Here is a 22,063-nt window from a genome sequence, read left to right as displayed (position 1 = left end):
CAGACAGAAGGAAAACTACAATCACAGATAACTAATTAACTGGTCACATGGACCACAGCCTTATCTAACTCAATGAAACTATGAGCCATATCATGTAGGGCCATCAAAGACAGACGGGTCACAGGGGAGAGTTTGACAAAATGTGGTGCACTGGAAAAGGGAATGGCAAACCACTTCAGTATTCTTGCCTGGAGAACTTCATGAACAGTATGAAAAGGCAAAAAGATATGACACTGAAAGACTCACTCCTCAGGTCCATAGGTGCCCAACATACTACTGGACAAGAGTGGAGAGAAAACTCCAGAAAGAATGAAGAGATGGCGCCAAAGCAAAATCAACACTCAGTTGTGGACATGACTGGTGATGGAAGCAAGTCTGATGCTGTAGAGAAAAATATTGCATAGGAACCTGGAATGTTAGGTCCATGAATCAAGGTAAATTGGAAGTGGTCAAACAGGAGATGGCAAGAGTGAACATCTACATTTTAGGAATCAATGAACTAAAATAAATATCACCGAAAATGGTCAATACCGAAATCAGATTGATTATATTCTTTGAAGCCAAAGATGGAGAAGCTCTATACAGGCACCAAAAACAAGACCAGGAACTGACTGGGCCTCAGATCATGAACACTGGAGAAGGAAATGGCAACCCACTCCAGTGTTCTTGCCTGGAGAATCCCAGGGATGGAGGAGCCTGGTAGGCTACAGTCCCTGGAGTCTCGAAGGGTCGGACATGACTGAGCGACTTCACTTTCACTTTTCACTTTCATGCATTGGAGAAGGAAATGGCAACCCACTCCAGTGTTCTTGCCTGGAGAATCCCAGGGATGGGGGAGCCTGGTGGGCTGCTGTCTGTGGGGTCGCACAGAGTCAGTCAGACACCACTGAAGCAACTTAGCAGTAGCAGCAGCAGCAGCAGATCATGAACTACTTACTGCCAAATTGAGAGATAAATGGAAGTAAGTAAGGAAAACTACTAGACCATTCAGATATGACCTAAATCAAATCCCTTACAATTATATACAGTGAAAGTGACAAACAGATGGAAGGAATTAGATCTGACAGACAGAGTGCTTGAAGAGCCATGCATGGAGGTTCATGACATTGTACAGGAGGCAGTGATCAAGACCATCTCCAAGAAAAAGAAATGCTAAAAGGGAAAATGATAGTCTAACGAGACCTTATAAATAGCTGAGAAAAGTAGAGAAGCTAAAGGCAAAGGGGAAAAGGAAAGATATACCAGCTTGAATGCAGAGTTCAAGAGAACAGCACGGAGAGATAGAAAGCCTTCCTCAGTGATCAATGCAAAGAAATGGAGGAAAACAATAGAATGGGAAAAACTAGGGAGCTTGTCAAGAAAATTAGAGATACCAAGGGGACATTTCATGCAAAGATGGGCAAAATTAAAGATAGATATTGTATGGACCTAACAGAAGCAGAAGATATTAAGAAGAGGTTGTGAGAATACACAGAAGAACTATACAAAAAAGATCTTCATGACCCAGATAACCACGATGGTGTGATATAACCTAGAACCAGACATCCTTGAATGCAAAGTCAAGTGGGCCTTAGGAAGCATCACTACATACAAAGCTAGTGGAGGTGATGGAATTCCAGTTGAGCTATTTCAAATCCTGAAAGATGATGCTGTGAAAATGCTGCACTCAATATACCAGCAAATTTGGAAAGCTCAGCAGTGGCCACAGGACTGGAAAAGGTCAGTGGTTTTCACTCCAATCCCAAAGAAAGGCAATGCCAAAGAATCTTCAAATTACCACACAAATGCACTCATCTCAGAGGCTAGCAAAGTAATGCTCAAAATTTTCCAAGCAAGGCTTCAACAGTATATAAACCATGAACTACAGGATGTTCAGCTGGATTTAGAAAAGGCAGAGGAACCAGAGATCAAATTTTCAACATCCACTGGATCATAGAAAAAGCAAGAGAGTTTCAGAAAAACATTTACTTCTGCTTTATTGACTATGCCAAGTCTTTTTACTTTTTACTGTGTGGATCACAACACAGATAACTCTTCAAGAGATGGAAATACCAGACCACCTTACCTTCCTAAGAAACCTGTATGCAGGTGAAGAAGCAACCATTAGAACTGAATATGGAAAAATGGACTGGTTCCTAATTGGGAAAGGAGTACATCAAGGCTGTATATTGTCACTCTGCCTATGTAACTTATATGCACAGTACATCTTGCAAAATGCTGGGCTGGATGAAACACAAGCTGGAATCAAGACTGTCAGGAGAAACATCAATAACCTCAGATACCACCCTTATGACATATGTGAATGTCATATGTCATATGCCAATGTCATATGACATATGTCTGTCATAAGATACCACCCTTATGACAGAAAGTGAAGAACAAAGGGGCCTGTTGATGAAAATGAAAGAGGAGAGTGAAAATGTTGGCTTAAAACTCAACATTCAGAAAACTAAGATCATGGTTTCTGGTCCCATCATTTCTTGGCAAACAGATGGGGAATCAATGGAAACAGTGAGAGACTATTTTTTTGTGGCTCCAAAATCATTGTAGATGCTGACTGCAGCCATAAATTTAAAAGACGCTCGATCCTCGGGAAAAAAGCTCTGACCAAGATAGACAGCATATTAAAAAGTAGAGACATTACTTTGCCAACAAATATCTTCTCATCAAAGCTATTTGGAAAAATAATACCAAATATTTTTCCGGTATTTATGTATGGATATGAGAGTTGGACCATTAAGAAACTGAGTGCTGAAGAATTGATGTGTTTGAACTGTGGTGTTGGAGAAGACTCTTGAGAGTCCCTTGGACAGCAAAGAGATCCAACCAGTCCATCCTAAAGGAAATCAGTCCTGAATATCCACTGGTAGGACTGATGCTGAAGCTGAAGCTACAATACTTTGGCCACCAGGTACAAAGAACTGACTTATTGGAAAAGATCTTGATGCTTCTTGCACCTTCTTCTTTTGCCTTCAGTCCTTCCCAGAATCAGGTCTTTTCCAATGAGTTGGCTCTTTGCATTAGGTGACCACATTTTTGGAGGTTAGACTTCAGCATCAATCCTTTCAATGAATATTCAGCATTGATTTCTTTTAGAATGGACTAATTTGATCTCCTGGCTGTTCAAGTACTTCAAAAGTCATCTCTAGCACCACAGTTCAAAAGCATCAGTTCTTCAGCACACTGCCTCCTTTATGGTCCAACTCTTACATCTGTACATGACTACTGAAAAACCATAGCTTTGACTAGATGGACCTTTGTCAGCAAAGTGATGCCTTTGCTTTTTAATATGATGTTTAGGTTTGTCATAGCTTTCCTTCCAAGGAGCAAGTGTCTTTTAATTTTGTGGCTGATTTTGGAGCTCAAGTAAATAAAATCTGTCACTGCTTCTACTTTTCCCCTTCTATTGTCATGCAGTTAAATTACCAATGTTACAAATACCCATCTTTGGCCAGGAAACCCTTTCAAGTTGTTTCCTGAGTCAACCTGATAAATGCTTAACAATGTTTAATAGCATCTTGCTTATGATAATTACAAAATATTATAGCCTCATCCTGAATGTTTGCAGTTCTAGCCTTAAAAAATCAACTAGCTCACAAATAGATAATGACATTTAGAACTAGCAACTTTTGAGTTATATGTGTCCCCCCACCCCAAGCCAGGTTAGTCTGCTGGTTATTAAAAGAAAGTCAAAGTCCTAATTTTTCCAAAATCAATTTTCATGAGTTCATACAGATACTTCCAATTCAAATTTAAGTTTATAGGATTTTTATTAACTTTATATAATATTTCTTTCTCCTTTCCCCCATGCCAAAATCTAAGATCCCAGTCATAATAAATATTTACTCATCTGCCTAGACTCAGCAATATGTTATGTTTAAGTTTACATTATAATTTCATTATTATATAGCAATTAATGACAAAATAAACAGACTTACAGATTTGTATTTTTTGTCATTGTAACTTTGAAACAGATTTCCTTGAGGGAGATGTCTGATCAAAATCAAAGACTTGGTATATCTTTGATATTGGCCATTTCACAACATAGATGTATATCAAAATATTAGTTTGAACAGTTTAAATATGCATACTTCTCATCTGAGAATCATAACTCAATAAAAGTGCTGAAAAAATACATAGTTGCAAAAGCACAGAATGTCTCTGTGAATATACTGAGATAATACATAAAATTTGACAAGCGGTCATTTATTAAATGTTATTGAAGTATAGAAAATGGAATCATACTGATTAAATTTTTATAGTATATTAAATTATAGCTTATTGGTCTATCTTACACTTTGAATAGATCTTTAATTGGTATATTATTTTTCAGCAGCATGCACTGATCGTTTGGAAAATATTAGTTCACAGAGTTGTACAAAGTTTTCATACATTGAAATATTTTATTATTTGATATAATCACATTCTTTAAAATCACTTACAATCTCATTTTAAAGTAATTTAAGATTGGTAAGCTTACAAGTACACAGTGCCAAGTATGCTTTCCTAAATTCAAATTTTCACTTTAACATTCAAATTTTATCATTGGCAACAAATATTGCCAATTGCTTCCCTGAAAATGATCCACATCAGTCATTTCCTACAGAATACCTGCCAAAATCCAAATCTGAATAAGCACACATTATCATTCATTTTAGTAAAAATTATATCCTATATAAAATGTAACAACCAAAAATTCAGGGAATTCAGCTCATAGCACAAACAATTATAGAAGTGTATTTCCTTCACACAAAAAGAAAGGATATATATGCTCTTCCCATTTTTGATAACAGTATATTGAAAAGTATATGTAAATTCCATTTCCCTCTAGGAATTTTGCTTCTATCCTATCCACAGGATGGTCTGACTAATCACAACAAAAAGCCTAAATGATAAACCTATATGATAAATGCCAGTGGAGAAAATTTCAACATCTTTAAATATATAGAACTTTTAATTAATTATTGTTAAAGAGCAAAGAAGTCCTTCAAAACATTTTAGCTTTTTGAATACCCATAAGTAGAATGGACTAATACTACATATGTGGTGGCATTTTTTTTCTTTATTAAATATCTGTGTAAGGTTTTCCTTTGATCTAATCCCTTAGCCAGTCCCTTGCTATATAGCAAAAATTTAATGGATATTTTCTATGCTCATTATGAGGAAGGTTGATTTTGCACATTATTCAATTGGAAATCATTCATCTAAAGAGAGATCATCTGTGCATTAGCCAGCATAACTTTATTTTATTACACTTGACATACATGAGAGAGTGAAGTGATCATGCCTACTATCATTAAACAGATGGCAGTGATTTTTTTCTGTCCTCTGTAACTCAGAAGGAGTGTCCTTTCTTATTCTACTTCAAAATTAAGTTTAACCTAAAGAACAATTAAAAGTAGATTTCATGGCTTTCCACTGTCAATTAGAATGCAGAACTTCACTGATGACTATCACTTCACCAATGAGAACAAGTCACATAGAAAATTTCAGTATTTAAAAGCAAACAAGATGATAAGCACTCAAAAAAAAAAAAAAAAAAAGCTAAACTAAACTCATCTCACTGGCTGGCAAAGTAATGCTCATTTCTCCAAGTCAGGCTTCAACAGTACGTGAACCATGAACTTCCAGATGTTCAAGCTGGATTTAGAAAAGCCAAAGGAACCAGAGATCAAATTGCCAACATCTGTTGGATCATCAAAAAAGCAAGGGAATTCCAGAAAAACTTCTACTTCTGCTTTATTGACTATGCCAAAGCCTTTGACTGTGTGGATCACATGGGAATACCAGACCACCTGACCTGCCCCTTGAGAAATCTGTATGCAGGACAGGAAGCAACAGAACTGGACATGGAAAAACAGACTGGCTCCAAGTCAGAAAAGGAGTATGTCAAGGCTGTATATTGTCACCCTGCTTATTTAACTTATATGTAGAGTACATCATGAGAAATGCTGGGCTGGATGAAGCACAAGCTGGAATCAATATTGCAAACAGAAATATCAATAACCTCAGATACACAGATGATATGACCTCTATGGCAGAAAGTAAAGAAGAACTAAAGAGCCTCTTGATGAAAGTGAAAGAGGAGAGTGAAAAAGTTGGCTTAAACTCAACAATCAGAAAACTAAGATCATGGCATCTGGTTCCATCACTTCATGGCAAATAGATGGGGAAACAGTGACAAACTTTATTTGGGGGGGGTCCATAATCATAGCAGATGGTGACTGCAGCCATGAAATTAAAAAATGCTTGCTCCATGGAAGAAAAGTTATGATCAAACTAGACAGCATATTAAAAGCAGAGACAATAGTTTACCAACAAAGGTCTGTCTAGTCAAAGCTATGGTTTTTCCAGTAGCCATGTATGGATGTGACACATGGACTATAAAGAAAGCTGAGTGCCAAAGAATTGATGCTTTTGGACTGTGGTGCTGGTGAAGACTCTTGAGAATCCGTTGGACTGCGAGGAGATCCATCCAATCCATCCTAGAGGAAATCAGTCCTAAATATTCATTGGAAGGACTGATGCTGAAGTTGAAACTCCAATACTTTGGCCACATGATGCAAAGAACTGACTCATTGGAAAAGACTCTAATGCTGGGAAAGACTGAAGGAGGAGAAGGGGATGACAGAGGATGAGATGGCTGGATGGCATCACTGATGCATTGGACATGAGTTTGAATAGGCCCTGGCAGTTGGTGATAGATAGGGAAGCCTGGCAAGCTGCAATCCATGGGGTCGCAAAGAGTGTGACATGACTGAGCAATTGAACTGAACTGCTGAAACTAAATGAATTAAGGTTTCAGCAATATCATATCTTTCCATTATATAAGCCATCAGGGAAGCCCTTAGAAGCAACACATGGCTGTTTTCAAACCTAAAAGGTCAGCAAGAAAAGGAGGAGGGAATACAACATGAACAGTGGTAAAGAGAAATCACCCCAACTTTTAACCACTGTCAAAGAAAAGGGATGACTTGGAAACCCAAGGAGCCATAATTACACGATGAGCTGGCACCTGCCATTTCTTCCACTGATGTTTTCAGAGCATATGGTATAACCTCGGTAGGCCGGAAACTGTTCTGGAGATCTAGCTACAAGATAACTCTTCTATAAAGTGCACAGTGTTCCTACTGAATACAAGGCTGCAGACACACAAAAGATTGAGGCTGATCAAAATTATCCCTGAGGCACTGGGATCCTTCATGTCACTTGAAGGATGATAATGAGAGAGAAGAAATGAGAGACATCCTTCCAAGGCACATTAGACTTTCCTAAAGTACACTACCATGGACAAAGATAAGTGGGGTGACGGAAGAAGGTAGCAAAACAAAGAGAAATTCCAAAGCACCAAGGAGTTCAAGGTTTGTTTCTGTGTAAAGAAAATTTTCAAGAACTCCGAAGTCTAGCTATCATGCTATATATCAGAAAGAAAGATTCTAAACCAACCAATGAGTTGGTTGCAATGTATATAGTAGCTTGTAAGCAAAGTATAAAGAGTTCTATGAAAACTCACCACAGAAAAGATGCAGATCCTACTTAAACAGAAGCAGTGATCCTGTCTTAATAATTTTTAATGCCAGTGTTGAACTAAATATAAAAAAAGTTGCAACAAAATCCAGATTTCACTATGGGTCTGACTGGATTTCTTCTCATATAAATATTTTGACATAGATGTTTGCAATTTAGTTGTATGTCATTTTCTGAATACAAACAAATATAAAAAATTATCCATTTTTTGTTTGGCATATGATTCTGGCAAATAATAAAAGCAAAGAAGCAGGAAAATGTTAAATCCATATATAGGGTAAAAAATAGTCAACAGAAATAAATCCATGAATGGGCAAATTACTGGAACTATTTTACACAGAATTTAACATCATTAGGGAACATATATTATATGATCTAAGAGAAAATATTGAAAACATATCTGATGCTCACTAAAATTACAGTGAATTTTAACAGTGGAGAGTTCTGACAAAACATAGCCCACAGGGAAGGCAATAGCAAACCACTTCAGTATTCTTTCCTTGAGAACCCCGTGAACAGTGTAAAAAGACAAAATGATATGACACTGAAAAATGAGTCCCCCAGGTTGGAAGGTATCCAATATGCTGCTGGAAAAAGGGACGAAACAGCTCCAGAAAGAATGAAGAGGATAAGCAAAAGGGGAAATGATACACAGTTGTGGATGTGTCTGGTGGTAAAAGTAAAGTTCAAGAATCTTGAAGAACAAGATTGCATAGGAACCTGGAATGTTAGGTCCACAAATCAAGATAAATTTGAAGTGGTCAAACAGAGGATGGCAAGAGTGAACATTAACATTTTAGGAATAACTGAACTAAAATAGACTGGAATGGGTGAATTTAATTCAGATGACCATTTTATCCACTATTGTGAGCAAGAATCCATTAGAAGAAATGGAGTATCCTCATAATCAACAAAAGAGTTTCAAATGCAGCACCTGGATGCAATCTCAAAAATGACAGAATGATCTCTGTTCATTTTCAAGGGAAACCATTCATTATTACAGTAATCCAAGTCTATGCTGCAACCACGAATGCAGAAGAAGCTGAAGTTCAATGGTTCTATGATGACCTATAAGACCTTCTAGAACTAACACCAAAAAGATGTCCTTCTCATCATAGGAGACTGGGATGCAAAATTAGGAAGTAAAGATATACATGGATTAACAGTACTGTTTTGCCTTGGAGTACAAAATGAAGCAGGGTAAACGTTAACAGAAATCTGAGGGTCAAAGAATCGATGCTTTTGAACTGTGTGTTGGAGAAGACTCTTGAGAGTCCCTTGGACTGCAAGGAGATCAAAGCAGTCCATCCTAAAGGAAATCAGTCCTGAATATTCACTGGAAGGTCTGATGCTGAGGCTGAAATTTCAATACTTTTGCTACCTGATGCGAAGAATTGATGCATTGGAAAAGACACTGATGCTGGGAAAGATTGAAGGCAGGAGGATAAGGGGAAGACAGAGGATGAGATGGTTGAATGGCATCATTGACTTGATGGACTCAAGTCTGAGCAAGCTCCAGGAGTTGGTGATGGACAGGGAAGCCTGGCGTGCTGCAGTCCATGGGGTCACAAAGAGTCAGACACAACTGAGTGACTGAACTAAACTGAGAGGCTAACAGAGTTTTGCCAAGAGAGTGCACTGGTCATAGCAAACACCCTGTTCCACAACACAAGAGATGACTCTACACATGGGTATCACCAGATGATGAATACTGAAATCAGATTGATTACATCCTTTGCAGCCAAAGATGGAAAAGCTCTATACAGTCAGCAAAAACAAGACCAGGAGCTGACTGTAGCTGCAATCATGAACCCTTCATTGCCAAATTAAGAGTTAAACTGAAGAAAGTAGGGACAAGAGTAATATTATGTGCCTTATATTTTGAAAGTCACTCAGCTTCTGTGTTGTCAGATCAAAAGTGAATGTGGTTAGCAAACTTTTTCACAAGTATAGTAGGGAGACAATGTCATACACACAGACACACAAAAATACACACTCTCTCACATACACAAAAAATACACATGCAATCTTGTTTCAAAAATGGTTTCTGGGGCTTCAAATAACTTAAAGTAGTTTTTATAACTCAGTATTATTCTAGCTGAACAACTATATTTAATCACTTACTATATATCTGGGATTGAACCATCAGGATATTCTGATCAATTATATAATTATGTATGTCAATTAATATATATAATTTTTCTTACATGTCATATTCCCTCAGTAAAATCATATTAAATTTCCAAGGTATATGCACCAAATAATTATGCAAGTTACATTACAATAATTATTATTTTATATACTTAGGTGAAACCTGAAATATTGATGAAGCATTTGGTTCTGAAAATTATTTACCATAGAATTAAAACTAAACAGACTTTTAAAACTAATTCCTTCCAAGGAATACTGGCAAGTTTGTTAAATAAATTCAGTAGTCTGCTTTCCATTTCACATACTATTCATGCATTCCACAAAACAAATGGTAGCTATTAGGTGAAGGCAATAACTATCTCAAGAGGAAGAAAAAAAAACCTGACACATAATTTCAGTGCCTAACCCATTTTAAGAATTTTTTTTTCCTGAAAGATAGGTAATTTATTTGTTGTTTCATAACTTATGGCTGTTTGCCACCATAATGGCCTTCTTACTTTGACTTTTTCAATTGTGCATGGTTATTTTGAAAAGAAAATCATGTAGTTATGTTTAAGAAAGTAAATCAAACAACTTCAATGTCCAAAAACATTGGTAAATTGGCAAGTGTTTCTTACTAACTTAGTCCATATTGTAATTTTTTTCAATCACCCCTTCTTAATTTATATCATTATGCCAATATTTCTTCTGATTTAGAACATTTTATCATGCTATTCTGCATTATTATATATTTACTTGTTGAAACTATCCTGGGATGTGTGGGTAGAGTGGAGTAAAGAAATGGTTTAAGTCCTTTTTGTTGAAAAACAATTTTTGATAGGCTGAGTTAGAACTATAATCCAACTTCCTTTACACATTCTCTGTTTTATTCCTTTAAGCTTGAAATAGTTTGAAAAACAGAAGCAATAAACTAAATGTATTATAATGCAATTTAGATAAATATTTAAATCATCTAAAATAATTTGAATACTTCTAGTTAAAATAATAAACATCTATTTAAAATGCAAAAGCCAGCAAATGATATGCAATAATAATATTAACAAAACAATCTTCACTACCATTCAGCCTCTTCTGTGTACTGATACACAAATACAGTTTCAAGAATGACTGACAAGTTGTTTTTCCTGGGACCTCCAACCATGAATCTGTCATGTTTATTCTTGTTCAAAGATAGTGACAGCAGATGAGAAGAATTTGAATGGCCTTTTAAAAAAATAAAACACACAGGACAGATGCCATACGGCTTTTCACCAAATAACAGGGTTGAATACATTTAGAAAGAATTTCAATGTCAATCTATGCCAAAACCAATACAGAATTGTAAAGTAAAAATTAAAAATAAATAAATTAATTAATTAAAAATAAATAAATAAATAAATAATAAAAAAATAAAAAATAAAGAAGTGGAAAACTATGTCACAAATGCTCTTGCATTTCAAACAAATATACAATAAATATTACAGCATTCAGTGACCTGATATAATCCTGAACAATAAATTATAAACTAGCTATAAGGAAATGATATAAGCTTAATGATAAAACTTTATATTAAGAAATCAAATATGTTAAAAAGTACACAGACAGGCGTAACAACCACAGTATGTCCATCACTCAAATTTAAAATTTTTCAACTATGGTCAACATCCACTTGCCCATCTTGTCCCAAACTTAAATTACCCTTAGACAAGTCCAAGAAAGCATACATTTACATTATTCTATCATGTGGTTTTAAAATGCATGTATGATATTTAAAGTAAAATAAAAATATCATAAAGTACTTAATTTTAAAAAAGCCTCTACAAAAATACTATAGAGTTGGTGATAGACCAGTAATCTTAGTGTGCTGCAGTTCATGGAATAGCATAGACTCAGATGCGACTGAGTGAATGGACTGACTGACTGATGAGATTAAATTTGAAAATATCAATTTAAATAATGGAGATTTTACATATTTAATAATGCATATTATAATAAATATATTTGATAAAACATAATGTATTATCCTTGTAAATGACTTTGTAAAGGCAAATCATTACTTTTTAAAAAGACTTCAGTGACTTTTTTGATTTTATGCATTTATCATATATGTGAAAATGCTTCACATATGTCATAGGACTTCTAAACATAAATGCTATTTTACAAACAAATGTTCTTGGACATATAGTCTTTTCCATATGGTCCAAAGGTCTACTATATTAAAAAGTATACTTATATGAAATATATATGTAAAATGTATAAGCGATTACATATACACACACACACACACACACACTGATTTTTGAAATACTGATTAATGCCTATCAGGGAGTTGCATGTAAGTATTTGAACTTTATAAAAAAGTTAAGATGTAAGTAAGATGGTAGGTGTTACAAGAGGGCATCAGAGGGCAGACACACTGAAACCATACTCACAGAAAACTAGTCAATCTAATCACACTAGGACCACAGCCTTGTCTAACTCAATGAAACTAAGCCATGCCCGGGGGGCAACCCAAGACGGGCGGGTCATGGTGGAGAGGTATAACAGAATGTGGTCCACTGGAGAAGGGAATGGCAAACCACTTCAGTATTCTTGCCTTGAGAACCCCATGAACAGTATGAAAAGGCAAAATGATAGGATACTGAAAGAGGAACTCCCCAGGTCAGCAGGTGCCCAAAACTGTACTGGAGATCAGTGGAGAAATAACTCCAGAAAGAATGAAGGGATGGAGCCAAAGCAAAAACAATACTCAGCTGTGGATGTGACTGGTGATAGAAGCAAGGTCTGATGCTGTAAAGAGCAATATTGTATAGGAACCTGGAATGTCAGGTCCATGAAACAAGGCAAATTGGAAGTGGTCAAACAAGAGATGGCAAGAGTGAATGTTGACATTCTAGGAATCAGTGAAGTAAAATGGACTGGAATGGGTGAATTTAACTCAGATGACCATTGTATCTACTACTGTGGGCAGGAATCCCTTAGAAGAAATGGAGCTGCCATCATGGTCAACAAAAGAGTCCAAAATGTAGTACTTGGATGCAATCTCAAAAATGACAGAATGATCTCTGTTCGTCTCCAAGGCAAACCATTCACTATCACAGTAATCCAAGTCTATGCCCCAACCAGTAACGCTGAAGAAGCTGAAGTTGAACGGTGCTTATGAACACCTACAAGATCTTTAAGAACTAACACCCAAAAAAGATGTCCTTTTCATTATAGGGGACTGGAATGCAAAAGTAGGAAGTCAAGAAACACCTGGAGTAATAGGCAAATTTGGCCTTGGAATGCGGAATGAAGCAGGGCAAAGACTAATAGAGTTTTGCCAAGAAAATGCACTGGTCATAGCAAAAACCCTCTTCCAACACACAAGAGAAGATTCTACACGTGGACATCACCAGAAGGTCAACACAGAAATCAGATTGATTATATTCTTTGCAGCCAAAGATGGAGAAGCTCTATACAGTCAACAACAACAACAAAAAAAAAGACCAGGAGCTGACTGTGGCTCAGAACACGAACTCCTTATTACCAAATTCAGACATAAATTGAAGAAAGTAGAGAAAACCGCTAGACCATACAGGTATGACCTCAATCAAATCCCTTATGATTATACAGTGGAAGTGAGAAATAGATTTAAGCACCTAGATCTGATAGACAGAGTGCCTGATGAAGTATGGAATGAGGTTCGTGACATTCTACAGGAGACAGGGATCAAGACAATCCCCACGGAAAAGAAATGCAAAAAAAACAAAATGGCTGTCTGGGGAGGCCTTACAAATAGCTGTGAAAAGAAGAGAGGCAAAGAAAAGGAGAAAAGGAAAGATATAAGCATCTGAATGCAGAGTTCCAAAGAATAGCAAGAAGAGATAAGAAAGCCTTCTTCAGTAATCAATGCAAAGAAATAGAGGAAAAGAACAGAATGGGAAAGACTAGAGATCTCATCAAGAAAATTAGAGATACCAAGGGAACATTTCATGCAAAGATGGGCTTGATAAAGGACAGAAATGGTATGGACCTAATTGAAGCAGAAGATATTAAGAAGAGGTGGCAAGAATACACAGAACTGTACAAAAAAGGTCTTCACAACCCAGATAATCATGATGATGTGATCACTCATCTAGAGCAAGACATCCTGGAATGTGAAGTCAAGGGGGCCTTAGAAAGCATCACTACGAACAAAGCTAGTGGAGGTGATGGAATTCCAGTTGAGCTATTTCAAATCCTGAAAGATGATGCTGTCAAAGTGCTGTACTCAATATGCCAGCACATTTGGAAAAGTCAGCAGTGGCCACAGGACTGGAAAAGGTCAGTTTTCATTCTAATCCCAAAGAAAGGCAATGCCAAAGAATGCTCAAACTACCATTCAATTGCACTCATCTCACATGCTAGTAAAGTAATGCTCAAAATTCTCCAAGCCAGGCTTCAGCAACACGTGAACCGTGAACCTCCTGATGTTCAAGCTGGTTTTAGAAAAGGCAGAGATCAAATTGCCAACATCCTCTGGATCATGAAAAAATCAGGAGAGTTCCAGAAAAACATCTATTTCTGCTTTATTGACTATGCCAAAGCCTTTGACTGTGTGGATCACAATAAACTGTGGAAAATTCTGTGAGAGATGGGAATACCAGACCACCTGACCTGCCTCTTGAGATATCTGTATGCAGGTCAGGAAGCAACAGTTAGAACTGGACATGGAAAAATAGACTGGTTACAAATAGGAAAAGGAGTAATGTCAAGGCTGTATATTGTCACCCTGCTTATTTAACTTCTATGCAGAGTACATCATGAGAAACACTGGGCTGGAAGAAGCACAAGCTGGAATCAAGATTTCCAGGAGAAATATCAATAACCTCAGATATGCAGATGACACCACCCTTATGGCAGAAACTAAAGAGGAACTAAAAAGCCTCTTGATGAAAGTGATAGAGGAGAGTGAAAAAGTTGGCCTAAAGCTCAACATTCAGAAAACAAAGATCATGGCATCTGGTCCCATCACTTCATGGCAAATAGATGGAGAATCATTGAAAACAGTGTCAGACTTTATTTTGGGGGCTCCAAAATCACTGCAGATGTTGACTGCAGCCATGAAATTAAAAGATGCTTACTCCTCGGAAGGAAAGTTATGACCAACCTACATAGCATATTGAAAGGCAGAGACATTACTTTGCCAACAAAGGTCCATCTAGTCAAGGCTATAGTTTTTCCTATGGTCATGTATGGATGTGAGAGTTGGTCTGTGAAGAAAGCTGAGCGCTGAAGAATTGATGCTTTTGAACTGTGGTGTTGGAGAAGACTCTTGAGAGTCCCTTGGACTGCAAAGACATCCAACTAGTCCATTCTGAAGGAGACCAACCCTGGGATTTCTTTGGAAGGAATGATGCTGAAGGTGAAACTCCAGTACTTTGGTCACCTCATGCGAAGAGTTGACTGATTGGAAAAGACTCTGCTGCTGGGAGTGATTGGGGGCAGGAGGAGAAGTGGACGACAGAGGATGAGAGGGCTGGATGGCATCACGGACGCGATGGATGCGAGTCTGAGTGGTGATGGACACGGAGGCCTGGCGTGCTGTGATTCATGGGGTCGCAAAGAGTCGGACACCACTGAGAGACTGAACTGAACTGATGAAACTCATTTAAAAGAACCCCAGAAATTAATAAAAATTAATGAAAAATTAACCATAAAGGGAAATAATGGGTGGTAAAGAAATGATTCTTAAAGTGATACTTGCATAAGTACACCAATAAATAAGTTAATGATTACATTCTTTATTCATAAAATAATTAATATATTTGTTCATAATAATTTAGATTTTCCACTTTAGTTTAAAAGAGTAGTCACAGATGTATTACACTGCAGTCACACTGAAAGCCTCATTTTTATAGATAATTCTTAATACAAGTCTAAAATATCACACTATAGGAATATGTATACTAATATGAATAACAGATATATAAGCTTTGCTTATATGTTTTATTTTAAAAGTAAGTAAAAAGTTAAACTAACCGCTTAAAAATAGAAACAATTGGTCAGTCTCACCTGCAGCTACTGAAGCAAAAATCTCAAATAAAATTAACAAAATAAAATCAGATCCTTGAAACTGTATCACAAGACCAAATAGGCTTCTTACATGGAAAAAAATATAGCTCTATACTAGGAAACCTAGGAGTATATCTTTCAAATTAAGAGACTCACAGAAAAATATCAAAGGATTATCTGCATAGATAATAAAGCTATATTGATTAAAGTTCAACATTCAGTTTTCATTTATATAGAACTTATAAAATTTGAATATAGGCTGTGTCCTTACATTTTAATATTCATGCATATGAAAGAAAATATAACAGAAAGTGTCCTTTCACACTACATTTTTAACATTGAATGTATCTACCTATCAGCATAGATAGACCAGAGAAAGTAATAATAAATAATAATTGTTTGTGGTAGGGAAAATAATGACCCCCGCCAGATGTCCATGTCCTAGTCTTTGGAAATTGTGACAATGTTACCTGGTAAGGAGAATACAATTTAAAAACAGAAACAAGATTGCCATTTCACTGACCTTAGAATAAGAAGATTATTCTGGAATATCTGTGTGAGCCCAATGCAATCACAAGGGTCCTTTAAATGTGAAAGTTGGAGAGAGAAGTTAGTATTAGAATGGATTCAGTCGGAGAAGGCAATGGCACCCCACTCCAGTACTCTTGCCTGGAAAACCCCATAGGTGGAGGAGCCTGATAGGCTGCAGTCCATGGGGTCGCTAAGAGTCAGACACGACTGAGTGACTTCACTTTCACTCTTCACTTTCATGCATTGGAGAAGGACATGGCAACCCACTCCAATGTTCTTGCCTGGAGAATCCCAGGGACGGGGGAGCCTGGTGGGCTGCCATCTATGGGGTCGCACAGAGTCGGACACAACTGAAGTGACTTAGCAGCAGCAGCAGCAGCAGCAGTACGAGAAACACTTCACTGGCCATTGCTGGCTTAGAGAATGGAAGGAGACAACGAGTGAAGGAATCTGGACAGCCTCTGGAAAGTGGGAAAGACAGATGGATTCTTTTCTATAGAACCCAGAAAGGAATTCATACCTATCAACACCTCATTTTAGCCCAAGGTGAACATTTCAGATGTCTTACCTCCAGAACTGTAAGATAATAAATTTGTTTTACTTATTTAAGTCACTAAAAGTGTGAAAATTTATAAAGCAGCAATAGGAAATTGGCACATAGCATAAAATTTTCAGAGGTGGTTTAAGTATTTTATCAACTAGACATTGAATTCACTGGTGATAGAGCTTTATAAAATGGAAAAATTATTAAAACACTGGAAATATTACAAAGAATTTAAAAAATATTAATGAAGTTAGAATTTAGAAAAATCAACTGATTTTCTCTTCAGGAAAAAAAATAAAACTAAAGATTGTACTTAGAAGAACAAAAACAATAAATTGATATAAATGATTTTTTAATATGAATACATATATAAAACTTAAAAGATTTATATACTTTTATCAATGCCTTAAAGAAATGAAAATACAAATATTTGGGTAAAAATTCAATTCTTTTATAGTTTTACTATAATTCAGGTAAAAATTCAATTTTTTATATCTTTATAATCTATATAAGATACTATAAAAACATATGAAGCTATTTTTGTAAACAATAAAGGTGGAGAATATACATGTAATATTTAACAAGGAATTCTCCGAAAAGAAGAATGAGGGGAGGCTAGCTTTTCAGATGTCAGAAATCCACCATAATTTACACAATGTGGAGCTGTTGACATAACAGTGGAAAGAAATCAATGGTACAGAATGGAAAACTTAACAGTAGACTCATATATAGGAAGGAATACACAATAAGTCTTTATAATTGCACAAAACTTGACAAAACTGTAAACAATATAAAGGACTTTCCTTTCATAATTTCATCACAGAATCAATCTTGTTAAAGCTCCAACTCACTATGAACAATCAAGGGATATCCTGATTTCTGGCAATGTATAGTGATCTTTTCTAAAATGTATGGTGGTGGTTTAGTCACTAAGTCACATCCAACTCTTTTTACAGCACGGACTGTAGCCTGCCAGGCTCCTCTATCCATGGAATTTCCCAGGCAAGAATACTGGAGTAAGTCGCCATTTCCTTCTCCAGGGGACCTTCCCAACCCACGTACCAAACCTGGGTGTCCAGCACTGCAGGCAGATTTGTTACTGACTGAGCCACCAGGGAAACCATTCTCAAGTACAGTGATTTAAAATGATTTCAGCAGTTTTAAGGCTGAATATTAAGTCCTAACTAGAAAATATTTCTCTAAGGATACTTTAAACCAGAAACTTATATGGAAACATAGGACTTTTTTGTAATTGCTATTTTATAGAATAGGGTTCAATGATAGCCAGGTAAAATTTCTAAGTCCTATCAATGCTAATTAAAGTTTTAACTGAATAAAGACACGTTTTGGAAAAAGAAAAGTGAAGGTGAAAGTCACTCAGTCGTGTCCAACTCTTTGCAACCACATGGACTATACGGTACATGGAATTATCCAAGCCAGAACTGGAATGGGTAGCCTTTCCCTTCTCCAGTGGATCTTCCCATTCCAGGGATTGAACCCAGGTCTCCCATATTGCAAGAGGATTCTTTACCAGCTAAGCCACAAGCAAAGCCCTTGAAAAAAACAAAGTTCCACTTCAAAAAAACTAATGAGACCAGCATCTTTTAGACTTTACTACATTATAAATTATTAGTATATAATTTGCAAGCAACTAACTATAAAGATAATTCCTTATAAGTACTTTCATCATATGTAAAACTCTTGTTCTACGGTTTTTTGCAGGACTTTTAAGATGTTAAACACATACACACACCACACAGACAATATGCAGTCCAACAAATACTCATCTGAATTACTTCAAATGTTTCTCATTTCATTTTTATTGCTCATATTTAATACATTTCTTCCACTGACATCCACAATAATGTCATTCTGTATACAAGTGAGAAAATATATTCAAATAGAATAATTAAATTGCAGATGGAATATATTTAATAGGAGTATAATATTTATCAGTAAATTATTCAGTAAAACTTGCTCTTCTCACAAGAACTGCAATTTAAGCTGTGCAATATAATTTCCATCAGATGAACATGATAACCTTAATGAATCGAATCTAAAAGATTTTCATTCTCCTCAGGTGGGCAGTCATTTTTCTACACAGTTAATTATAAAATAAATATTATTTTAGATATGTTTTTCCTGATAATGTTATTATATGTAGTGAATTTTGAAGGCTTCAACTTCTGAAAAATTTTTTAAAATATTGATTAATTTCTCAATTCATGAAGAAAAAAATCTAAACGTGTCACCAACCACAAACTTTCAGTTTTTTATCATTTTTTGTACTTCTAAATATTAGATATGTATATGTATATTTCTAGATAATATCTGAACATGAAACCATGAAATCATATATCTTACAAAGTGGTATATAAAAATAATTCTATTTCCAAAACAATTTACTTAATATTATAAAATGGAAGGAAGAAAGACTGAAAACAAAAATATCCAAAACTTTCATCTGCAAAAACTTAAGATGTATACCTTCTAACTTACTAATTTACATGTAATGTAATGTGTAGTAGTACACACTACATGCACACTACATACTAAGTGTGTAGCTATGGGAGAATTGATTGGGAAAAGTCAGAGTGTTCGTGCATTTTGCTTTGTTTACTCTTGGATCTCTTTAGCCAAAGTAAACAAAATGCACTTTTTTTTAATGTTGCTTTGTATTAATTTGAGTCTTTGGGGGTCAATTTGCACCCAAACTAAATGTTTCAGATGGCCTTTATGTTGCCATCATGAACTTATTTCAGTCATGGATTATGTCAGTAAAAAAAAAAAGTATGACAACTATACATGCTGGCAGCAAATGCATGAAAAAACTGCTTGCTAAATTGTTGATACCTTTGTACAAATGAAATAATGAAAACTCAGTGTAGTAGTTTGTATATAGGCTAAGTATATATAGTATACAAATACAAGCAAAATGCTGAATTTTAAAATAATGCTTCAATACTTAAAAGTTAACACATCACTGTTAACATTATGAAGCCCTTAAAAGGGCAGACACACCATTTATTTCAAATATGATGAAAGAAGAAACTCTAAAAAGACTGAAAGAGTGAAAACAACAAAATTGTGCATAGTGCATTACAACTCTTTTCAGAGAGATGAGTATCAGGGAATGATTAATGAATATCTTTATCTCAATATAGGCAGTCTTATATTGTCTGTCTAGTGAGATGTCAGAACCAGTATTCAACATGTCACCCATTTTTCTTTTTCCTATTCGAGAAAGTTCCTTGAAGTTGGTGTACCCATTCTGTGTGTGTGTTAGACAGATAGCTTTTCTTTTTAGAGCGTATGTCTAAAGGAAATGTTCTTGATGGAGAGACGGCAGGACCTCTTCCACTATCCAGGACTTCTGAACTAGATAGGAACCCTTTTGACTGGATAGGGTTTGGGTTGTCTGCTATAGGGAATGTATTCAACATGTGAGAGAGTAAACCAAATAGTTTGCTATTAAAAAATGGATTATAACAGACATTAATGGTGTTTGTCAATATCTAGTTCTTTTTGATTTCTGGACAGGGCAGCCAAACTTAGCAATGTGCTCAATTTGAATTTCAAATACACAAAAGATGTTTTATATAAGTATTCACAATTTTTATTCTAAAAATAGTTCTGTGTGTGAAATTAAAGTTCAACTGGATATCTTATATTGTTTTCCAGCAATCCTACCTCTGTGGCAATTGGCAGACTTAATTTCCCATGTTCATTTCATACAGGAAAAGCATTTGACTAGTTTCACTAGTGTGCTTTAAAGAAAGACAACAAATTACTTCTAGATAAAACTAAATTTTCATTATGCAATTCTTCATTTCCCAGTTATGGTCTCTAAGCAGATTTCAATTTGAGATTTGGGTACAAGATGAAAGCATCCCACATTGCTAACTCACTCCCCTCCAAATGAGTGAGAAATCAATTTTTGCTGTTTATACAACTGATATTCAATCATGACTATCACACACAAAATTTGTCTTCTAGTTTTTCCTCCATTTTCTCTCTCTTTTACCACAACACCCTACCATTTAATAAATATTATTTTTACCAAATCCTTCACTTGCTCACAACTACCCTGCCTTTTGTACTGTACCAAAACTGCACAGAAACTAGTAGGACAGTGGAGTAGTCTCAAGAATATATATTATTTTCAATGCAATGATAGCTTGAGTGAAAGTATAGAATTATTATGAGAGTTGGATCCTAGTACAATTTGCATATTCAAATGCTCTTTCATTTCCAATAACATTACTATTACTGGAAAAGTGATAACAGATCTGGAAATGATAATATTCCTAAGAAAATTAGTGGATGAAAAGTTGGAGAGGTTAAAGAGATGATCTCAATAGAAATAATAATTTCTACTTCTCTGGAGAAACAAAATAACCTTCTTTATTCCACTAGGCTGAATAGGCTGAAAATACTGTCTGTGTTACCCAAGACATCTGCCACTATATGTCAGACTGGAATAAAAGTACAGTAATTGAGTAGCAAGTTTGGGAGATGTAATTTTAAATGAGTGTTGAGATGCAGGAAGGTAGAGAAGAAACCATAAGAAAGAACATTAATTGTAAGGAGTAAAACAGTAAATTTTATGTCATGTAAGGAAGAGATATCATAGAAAAGATAGATGTTCGTATTATTAAATCAAATCACTTATGATTATATAGTAAGTGAAGTTAAGTGAAGTAGCTCAGTCGTGTCCAACTCTTTGCCACTCCGTGGACTATAGCCCACCAGGCTCCTCTGCCCATGGGATTCTCCAGGCAAGAATACTGGAGTGGGTTGCCATTTCCTTCTCCAGGGGATCTTCCCGACCCAGGGATTGAACCCAGGTCTCCCACATTGCAGGCAGATGCTTTAACCTCTGAGCCACCAGGGAAGCTAAGTGACAAAAAAAAATAGATCTGATAGACAAAGTGCCTGAAGAACAATGGAAGAAGGTTCGCGACATTGTACAGGTACAGGAGGCAGGGATCAAGACCATCCCCAAGGAAAGAAATGCAAAAAGGTAAAATGGTTGTCTAAGGAGGCCTTATAACTAGCTGTAAAAATAAGAGAAGTGAAAGGCAAAAGAGAAAAGGAAAGATATACCCATTTGAATGCAGAATTCCAAAGAATAGCAAGGAAAGGTAAGAAAGCCTTCTTCAGTCATCAGTGCAAAGAAATAGAAGAAAACAATATAATGGGAAAGAGTAGAGATTTCAAGAAAATTAGAGATACCAAGGGAACATTTCATGCAAAGATGGGCAAAATAAAGGACAGAAATGATATGGATCTCAC

General features: G+C 35.9%; 1 long non-coding RNA gene across 1 annotated transcript; it reads left to right on the top strand.

Moving 5' to 3' along the window:
• Positions 1-13,271: 13,271 nt before the first annotated feature.
• LOC120875038 lies at positions 13,272-21,816 on the top strand. Its single transcript, XR_005723795.1, has 2 exons — positions 13,272-13,340; positions 21,724-21,816. It is a non-coding gene; the product is annotated as an uncharacterized LOC120875038 (long non-coding RNA).
• Positions 21,817-22,063: the final 247 nt, after the last annotated feature.

Source organism: Oryx dammah, unplaced genomic scaffold, assembly GCF_014754425.2.
Source record: "Oryx dammah isolate SB20612 unplaced genomic scaffold, SCBI_Odam_1.1 HiC_scaffold_16, whole genome shotgun sequence".
NCBI classification, from domain to species: Eukaryota; Metazoa; Chordata; class Mammalia; order Artiodactyla; family Bovidae; genus Oryx; species Oryx dammah.
The sequence above is the reverse complement of the archived record's forward strand: the minus strand, read 5'-3'. Positions and strand labels throughout refer to the sequence as shown.